The sequence below is a fragment of the Micropterus dolomieu genome, linkage group LG05 (genome assembly GCF_021292245.1).
Source record: "Micropterus dolomieu isolate WLL.071019.BEF.003 ecotype Adirondacks linkage group LG05, ASM2129224v1, whole genome shotgun sequence".
Lineage (NCBI taxonomy): Eukaryota > Metazoa > Chordata > Actinopteri > Centrarchiformes > Centrarchidae > Micropterus > Micropterus dolomieu.
In genome coordinates this window covers 17,303,875-17,312,869 of record NC_060154.1, presented here as the reverse complement: position 1 = coordinate 17,312,869, position 8,995 = coordinate 17,303,875, and the positions used below count along the sequence as shown (strand labels likewise).

At 39.0% G+C, this 8,995-nt stretch overlaps 1 protein-coding gene across 1 annotated transcript in view; it reads right to left on the bottom strand.

Annotated features, from left to right (window-relative positions):
- Positions 1-8,995, bottom strand: part of faf1 (Fas (TNFRSF6) associated factor 1) — a 1,021,784-nt gene that overhangs the window by 897,662 nt on the left and 115,127 nt on the right. The window lies entirely within an intron of this gene.

Genomic DNA, 8,995 nt, shown 5'->3' with positions numbered 1-8,995 from the left:
CGTGCCTCCTTTCTTCCTCGGCCCCTAGTGTTCCCCAGCTCCCTGGTCTTTCCACTTTCTACATTGTACTTAAAGACAATAAGGACCCTTACACTCAGTACCAGAGCCTGAAGTTTGAGGAGTGCCTTGTCTGCTGCTCTGTCTAGTTTAAACAAAAAAGAACAGCATACACTGAGGTCTCAGAGCTGATCGAATGCACCAGTTGTAAATAGGTTCATCTTCTCAGAGGTTGCAATAAATTACACCTCCTTGGGGGTTTCAAAACTATTCAGTGTCCAGATAATTCTTTGTTTTGCACATAGTGTAACTTCTCAGTGAATGTCACATTTGTCTCTTAAAAAAATGTTATATGCTAGTTTTATTTGGACATCAGCTTTTCATTTTCTTTCTAGCAAATAAGCAGAATGTTAACTTATAAATACCACCATGCTATTTTCATTTAAAGCTGTTTACTGTAAACTGATCATTGAAGAATATGATTTTATTCCAAATACATTTAGTCTGAATTCCAATACACAAAATCATATTTTGCATTCATGAAAACATCAATATTAAAAGGTTACAAAATTAACAGTTGTTTTGTATGACTACAAATAATGTGTTGTAACAGTAATTATAATGATAGAACCTATGGATGGGAACCTAATCAGTAGTGTTCATATATTGTGGAGTAAAAGTAGAAACAAAAGGTTAAGCAAAGCAGCAAGGTGCACAAGCTGGAAGCTGGGACTTTTATATCGTGTAGAGGGGGACACAGGTGCTCCACTTCTGGATGGATTCTGCAATCAGCTCCCCTGGCACCAAAAAATACAAAATGGGTCTAAAATTATTGACAAAGCACACGAACAAGCAGTTTCCTCCTATATGCCATAAACCTGCTATACTCTGAGATAACCTCAGCATGATAACCTCTATAGCATGTAACAGTTAGGGTAGCAATGTGCATGTATGATCTCTGTGGTATGTCACCTGTCTAAATGAATCTCTCAGAGCTCGTCAGGTTGGTACTAACAGCAGATTTACTCGCATTTAGGACAAAGGACAATAGTGTAGAATCGTCATCTCACGTGGACAAATATTGCATGCTCTGTCTAGTGGCAAATCCAATGTACAATACATTGACACAACAACACATTGGTCGCATAGAGGATTTAAATTCACTATTTGATAAATAAGTAAACTAAATAAATGAAATAACACAATTTGTCCCTCTTAAATTGTGGGAACAGAACAACATGCATGAAAACGTTACGTTTTTATATGTATATAAGTTAGCAAGCTACCCTGGAGAGAACACAAAATTAATGCTTAACTTCATTTAAACATGGCGAATTAAATATTTGACAAAATAAGGCTAGCTCAACCTTTATGTAGTTTTCAACTTAGTTATCATTGTTTAGTTCATGGATATTCACAGACACCTTACCTAATAGCAAATCCTCTGTTGTTTGGAGGATTATCCATAATCCTTTACATTATTGAACGTTACTTGATGCAGGTACAACTTTATAATAGCAGGTGGCATAGTTGTCCCATTTAGAAGGATTTAACCTGAATTTATTTAACTTTGTTACACAATACACTATTTATTCAAATGTGCAATATTAATCTTTGCTTCTATTTAGTCAAATATGCAATAATAATCTATGCTGACAGGCAATGTGCAATAATCTATGCCAGAGGCACCACTTTAACACTCAATTTTGTTGTATATTTATCATTTAGCTCTTACAGCAACCCATTTTAGCATTTTGCAGAGAAATACAGAGAGAGTTATCTATTACATAACAGGCCGTGCACACGGTGGATATTTACAAGCACAGTAAAGTAGTGTTGTGTCGTTCAAAGAACGTTTTGTTCATAAGACCTAATCGTGTGTATGACTCGGGAGGAATGGGTTGTCTCAGTGAGTGATTCATTCATTTTCACGCATGCGTGAAAGGTTGGCTGTCAGGTAACTGACAGCCAACTGACTGACATTATATCTAATATCTATTTTTGTTATGGTGGGTGTGGGTTGAGCAGGTTGGAGGACCCAAGGCAGAGGAGGTACGGTTCAAAAGGTGATTTATTTAACAAACAAAAAGCGAGCACACTTACATACTGAGTGGCTGAGTCCATAAAAAGCCAAATGAGAAACGAAACCAAAATCCAACACAGGTAATCCAAAACACCAAAAGCAGAAAATAGAAAGATGAAACACTGGGTGACTGAAGCCACAACTGACAGGGAGTAACACCAACAATGACCAGACAAGGGCTGAACAGAAAGACCACACATATATACCAGGGATAACGAGCAGGGCGGGAGCAACACAGGTGACAGACATGAGGCTAACGAGGGAGGCAGAGAGACAGCAGGAAAACAGAGAGGCAGGCAGGCAGAGACAACAGGGGGTAACAGAGAGAACACTTAGACAAGAAGTCATGGGTGAATAACCAAGAATGCACAAGTACGAGCTAAACAGAACCAGTAAATGAACAAGGTAATACACAAGACTAAACAGGGAACACAAGACCAGGAGTAAACACAAAAGATATTAACTAATGTACAGGACTAGGAACTAACTGAACAAGACTACACAGAGAAACACAGAACCAAAAACAGACTAAAAAAGGAAAGACATGAACACAAAAACCACATTCCTAACAATTCTGTGACATTTAATAAAGCATAATGTTATTACAGCGCAGTGATGTTGTGCTAAGTTATAGTTTTAACACAGCCGTAGAGCAACTTTAGTCCTGCTAGTGTTTAACATTACAGCTAACAGCTGATGAGAGTTGTTCTGGGTCCGCTCCACTTCAGAGCCCTGACAGGATTCTACCTGGAGCCGAATTACCTCAGAGGTCATCTCCTCTCCAAAACAAACAGACCCGGCCATTAAAACATTAAAACACAGCCACGTAGCAACATTAGCGTTAGCCCTGTAAACAGCTAACAGCTGATCCAGGTCCGCCAGAGAACGCAACTTAACTTTTCCTTTTTATTTACCAACAGAGCCGTGCTGTTGTTTCATAGCTCGTGACTGGTGAACAACCTGCAGTGTTTGAGAGCGATGTGCTCATGTGTGTTTCTCTGTCTTCAGAATCAGGACCTGATGTGGCCCATTCTGGGTCCAGACCTGCCAAACTGCTGCATTTACATGTGTTTATTTCTTTGTTCCTCTCTCTGTGCTGGAGTTCTTTTAAGAACTTGGTGGCTTGATTCAGATTAGTATTAAATTGGTTGAATTTTAATAAGAGTGTGTTTATTCATATAGTGTATCAAGCTTATTACTTCAATTTACTGCAAATCTGATATTAATATTTTACTCATGGATAGGGACGTTAGGCTACTGTATGAATGAGCACCTTAGAGATAATGATAGTAATTATATACATAAGCCTTTATATGGCTGGTCTGGTTGTATACTCTAGAAAGATTGTGAAATTGGAAGGATTGAGACGGAGTAGTGATGATTACATATTGACAACATATTTCTGTGGTTTTTACATGGTTTGAATTTGGTTGTGGGCCCAGGGGGGTTTATATAATGATGATATACAGTAATCAAGAGGTGAATTTGTGCATTATACTTTTTTAATCACCCACTAGAGGGCTGCAGCGCCACAATAACCAGCCAAGTTCAAATGAACGAAATGACTCAAAAAAAGATTAGTTCACTTTAATGAACGAGATTTGAATAAACGAGTCTGTCAAAAGACTCGAACTTGCCATCACTACAGTAAAGCCACAGTGAACACACTGGTGCAGATTCGTTATCTACCACGTTGGTTTCGTTCTGATAGACAATTTTGTCAACAGTCCACCTCCTCTGCTGCCTTCTGGGAAGAGATAAAGAATTTTCAGCTGCTGCACCACCAGACTACAGAGCAGTTTCCCCCCCAAGCTATCACAGGGGCATAGAAGCGACTTTGAACTTGGGGAGGGACACTGAAATGCTAGGTGAGTTTGGAGGCATGGCTCCCCGATTTTCTTTAAATAAAGCACTTAAATGCTCATTTCTAATGACTTTTGAAAACAGAATGTAGTTATTAGTGTGGCTGAAAGAGTGTCTTTACAGTGAGAGAAGATGGAGAATAGACTGAGGAGGGGTTATTATTAAGACTCACGTGCACAGTCAGAGAGATGGAGTATATTATAACTAGAACAATACTCCACTGACTACATACCATAAAAATCATGGAACAGATGCTAGTTAATGTAGCTAGCCACAGTACAAATGTATTTAGTTATCCTAACGTTACACTTGTGAGCTGATATTTCCTGTGTATCACTTGGCCCTGACTCTCCTTGTAACAAATGTTTGTGAATACAGAACTGTCTTCAGTGCAAACTCTGATGACATGCCATTGGACTAACAAAGTCTTTTTACTAACTCCCTGAGTTTTTCCCTGGTCAGCCCACTCTCCAGACAAAGCATTTGTCAGGGCCTCTGGGTCTTTAGAGACCTTTATTCCTGCATTCTTGAGAATATTATGCGAGTGGAGTACATAACTAAATTAACCTTTAAAATACATTTTCAAAACTAGAAACAGCTCTTTAACTCTCAAAAGTACAGTAATAACCTCAGCTGAGCCCTTGAATACAATAAATAAATAAATATCATATCATTATCAATCTTACTATAAACTAGTGCTTTGGACAGTGCTGGCTTTGGCTCTGTTCTGCTATTGCTTTCATCTCTGCTGCCTGTCTCATGTTCACCATGCATTAGTACTGGTACCAATGGCCAGTAGTGGGTAGAGTAGCTACTAAAAACCTTTACTCAAGGAAAAGTATATTTACTCCCATAAAAAGTAAAAAAAAATGACAAACCTACTCAAGTAAAAGTAAAATATATTTAATAATATAATTAATCTGCTGTTCATCAGGTTAGAAACAGCTGCTGGGCAACAGGTTATTTCTAGGGAATGTAATTTGCTTTGCTGGTTGATTATTTGTAATTTAGCTATTTCTATTTAATATAATTATTTTCCTTTTTAAATCTCCATGAATGTATTGATAAGATCACTTTAAAATATCACGCTTACTGCCCAGCCACGATTTGCAGTAGCACAGGCAGCCAATATAATACGATTATTCCTAAAGCATCTATGAACATAATGTTCACAACGATACAATGCCGGAGGCACCACAGAGAAATACAGAGAGAGTTATCTATTACATAACAGGCCGTGCACACGGTGGATATTTACAAGCACAGTAAAATAGTGTTGTGTCATTCAAAGAACGTTTCGTTCATAAGACCTAATCGTGTGTATGACTCGGGAGGAACGGGTTGTCTCAGTGAGTGATTCATTCATTTTCACATTGGGAGCAGCTAGCTGTTGAAGCTGGGTAAGCCTTCATACAGAGGATGCTGTGCGTCATGCATAACGCCCAATAGGACTGTTTCATCCACCCATATTTTCTCTCTCTCTGTGCATCTCAGAAATTATTGTTTGCTGAATAAATAACAGCTGGTAACTGCTGAGTCAAAGCCAAGATTAGTTTCACCGGCAACATTCTGTTTATGGACTTACGGTCGGACATCACTATAAAACAAATATAACCAATGTGAAAGAAACAGGCTAATGTCCATCAAAAGAAAGCAATGCCCTTTTCATCAACATCGACGCAGGCTGCTTTCCAGCAAGCAACCAGTGCCATGTTGTGCACTCAATGGATTTCAGTTGTATTAGTAGAACAATAAAGCCTTAAACTAGACATTTGCCTGATTTTCTAAATGTTTGCATCCAGCTCTGTGACTGTGACAAGCGCCGACACCAGGGCTGATCTGTGTAACTGCACGCACAGCCTGGATGACAGCTCATTTTGGTTAATGAAGCCGAATGCAGATTACAGACTGGTTAAGATGTAAAGGTATGAATGGAAAATGTAGCGATCAGACTCTTGAGCTCAAATTCATCCTTTATACATTGTCTGCTACTTAGCAGAAGGGAGTTACAAACTCAATTTCACTATATAACCTGTTATAGTGTGACAAAATAAATCTATCTACCTATCATTACCTAACAGTTACCTAAATGCGGTGCACCATCAACTCTGATTACTTTTGTTCCAAAGTTTTATCACATTAAATGCAATCACTAATTAGTTTTGATTTCTGTGCAGGACTCTTCAAAAACTGCATTAACCATGTACCTTACACTATTGTTTTTTGAGCATCATTAGCACAGCTTGTCTCGCTTGAAGCTGGCTAATTAGCTAGTTAAACGGCTAAGCTAGCGACTTAATGTAATGTATTGATACCTGCTAATTATTGCTAACAATACATTAATAGAATGCTAGGATTTCACTTACCAACTGGAGCACATGCTTCTTGGAGGGTCTTTTAGTACAATTAACCACATAGTAAGACATCGTCCGCCCAGTATTTGCATGAAAAATCTCCAAAAAGCACAACAGGCTGGTGGCCAAATTGCATGACTGGAATTAGCAGAGGGAAGCTGCCTTAAACACTTCTATGATTGATTAGTTGGACTTAGTGGGCAGGCCAAAACACACTGATTGACAGGTTGGGCTCGCAAAGAAAAGGCAATGACAATAGGTTTTCTAAGGAAAAGGCAAAAGCAAATGTATGTATTTATTCATATTCTTTCTTATATTTCGGCATTTATTTGTTTATTCTTTTATTAATTCATTAATTCTTTCTTATATTTCTGCATTTATTTATTTTTTCTTTTATTCATTCATTCTTTCTTCCATATATTTCCACAATTATTTATTTATTCTTCTGGCACTTTCGGAACTCCATACAGAGTCGCTCCTACGCCCCTGTCTGTAATAGAACATATGTTCTCTTCTGCAGGTATGAAGCATTATTTTGTGTATAACAGCTCCCTCAGGGATCCAAAAACTCAACTATGAAAACGTTAAAAGCATTTTCGTAACACTGTCAATATTCGAAATCTAAGCAGTTGATTTCTCGCCTTAAAACTACTCAGAAGTGAATTTAGAGATGAAATAACATACGAAAGTTGTAAAATTTAAACTTTCTCTGTCTGGCGCGTGCAATGATGATACAGTGAATAGTGACGATTCTCTCTGACCAATCAGTAGTCTGTTGTGTTTTCATGTCACATTTAAGTATCACCTCAGCTCAACTCAGCTCGCTTGGAACCTCAACGGAGGTGATATGAAAAAAGTTACCAGGTAGCAGGTATATGTACAACTTCTCCCAGATGGAAAGCTAAAAGGCGGGTAGAGTCGAGGCAAGTTGAGCTGGTACCATGCAGTGGAAAAGGGGCAGTAGACAGTCAGAATGGCTCTTTAGGCCTGTCTTTATTGTCATGGATGTGAGACGCAACAAAACTAAACTTGATTCATGACTACGACAGGGTTAATTATCACAGTTGAATTTTTTTTTTGCCATTTGAAAAGTTGTCATTATGCTTTTCAACATGTCCACTTGCAAATGTGGTCTTTGTCAAAATAGATCCAAAGGTGAGAGATTCATCTCGTGTAGCATTAAAAGCTAAAACAACCCAGAAAACGGCTGCTGTACTGCTGTCTGTAGGTTTATACTTTGAATTATTTTGCGTTTTTTTATTACATGCATTCAGCTTTCTTGTAAAAACGTGGCGTCAGACATTTCCCACAATGCCACTCAATTGCTGACAGTTTGGTTAGAGATTCGGGAGAGCTATGCTAGTCGCAGCTAACGTAGCCTCGAGCCGCTAGCCTCAAGCATAGATGAGAAGGGAGTTCTACAGAGTTCTGATAAGCTCACTTCTTTCTAACTCCACACCTCCCAGATATTTCCAAACCATGGTGTTTGACATCACGTGAAGTAATTTATTAGATTTCGCACTGCTCCCTCTACAGCCACAAAAGCATTTATACAACTATTTTCACATGCTGTAGCAGAGCTAAACAAAATATTTTTCACCTGTCAGCAAAGCTCTTCCGCTCCTTTCAACTGTAAACAGTCTTTGATGTTTGGAGTTTCCTTTTAAAGTTTCAGACCATGCAGTGCAGCATCCTCTGTTCTATGTCATTCAAGGTCATTTAGAATAACTCCACAACAAGCTGACAGAGACACCTGACATGTAAGATCAGGGGAGGACAAACATGTCGCACAGACAGCCTGAGGTTTTCATTGCAACCAAAGCCTCTATCAACTTATTAGCATACAGTGGGTATGGAAAGTATTCAGACCCCTTTAAATTTTTCACTCTTTGTTTCATTGCAGCCATTTTCCAAAAATCAAAAAAGTTCATTTTATTTCTCAGTAATGTACACTCAGCACCCCATCTTGACAGAAAAAAACAGAAATGTAGAAATTTTTGCAAATTTATTAAAAAAGAAAAACTGAAATATCACATGGTCATAAGTATTCAGACCCTTCGCTCAGTATTTAGTAGAAGCACCCTTTTGATCTAATACAGCCATGAGTCGTTTTGGGAAAGATGCAACAAGTTTTTCACATCTGGATTTGGGTATCCTCTGCCATTCCTCCTTGCAGATCCTTTCCAGTTCTGTCAGGTTGGATGGTAAACGTTGGTGGACAGCCATTTTCAGGTCTCTCCAGAGATGCTCAATTGGGTTTAAGTCAGGGCTCTGGCTGGGCCATTCAAGAACAGCCACGGAGTTGTTGTGAAGCCACTCCTTCGTTATTTTAGCGGTGTGCTTAGGGTCATTGTCTTGTTGGAAGGTAAACCTTCGGCCCAGTCTGAGGTCCAGAGCACTCTGGAAAAGGTTTTCGTCCAGGATATCCCTGTACTTGACCGCATTCATCTTTCCCTCGATTGCAACCGGTCGTCCTGTCCCTGCAGCTGAAAAACACCCCCACAGCATGATGCTGCCACCACCATGCTTCACTGCTGAGACTGTATTGGACAGGTGATGAGCAGTGCCTGGTTTTCTCCACACATACCGCTTAGAATTAAGGCCAAAAAGTTCTATCTTGGTCTCATCAGACCAGAGGATCTTATTTATCACCATCTTGGAGTCCTTCAGGTGTTTTTTAGCAAACTCCATGCGGGCT